This window comes from Aedes albopictus, chromosome 2, assembly GCF_035046485.1.
Source record: "Aedes albopictus strain Foshan chromosome 2, AalbF5, whole genome shotgun sequence".
NCBI classification, from domain to species: Eukaryota; Metazoa; Arthropoda; class Insecta; order Diptera; family Culicidae; genus Aedes; species Aedes albopictus.
Genome location: NC_085137.1, coordinates 244,622,130 through 244,622,452, shown reverse-complemented (window position 1 = coordinate 244,622,452; position 323 = coordinate 244,622,130).

Below are 323 nucleotides of genomic sequence, written 5' to 3'. Positions count from 1 at the left end.
ACTTTCATCTGACAAAGACCCGTTCCGAAATTCGATGAGAAACGCAAAATTTTTGCATTTTTACTAATTTTCCGCAATAAAGGCACAACTCAAAATCATTCAACTTTTTAAATAGTTGATGAAAAATAGTAATCTAAAATTCATGAAACAGATAGTCCTTCAGTCCCTTTCCATGATACAACAATCAAAATTCGTTTACTTTTGTCTAATAATGAGAGAAACAAATGAGTTTGTAGGATGTGCTTCTAGATTGCCAATTTTCAAACGCTCATTCTGAAAATTCACATTTTTTGAGTTGTGCCCCAATTGCAGGAAACCGACCA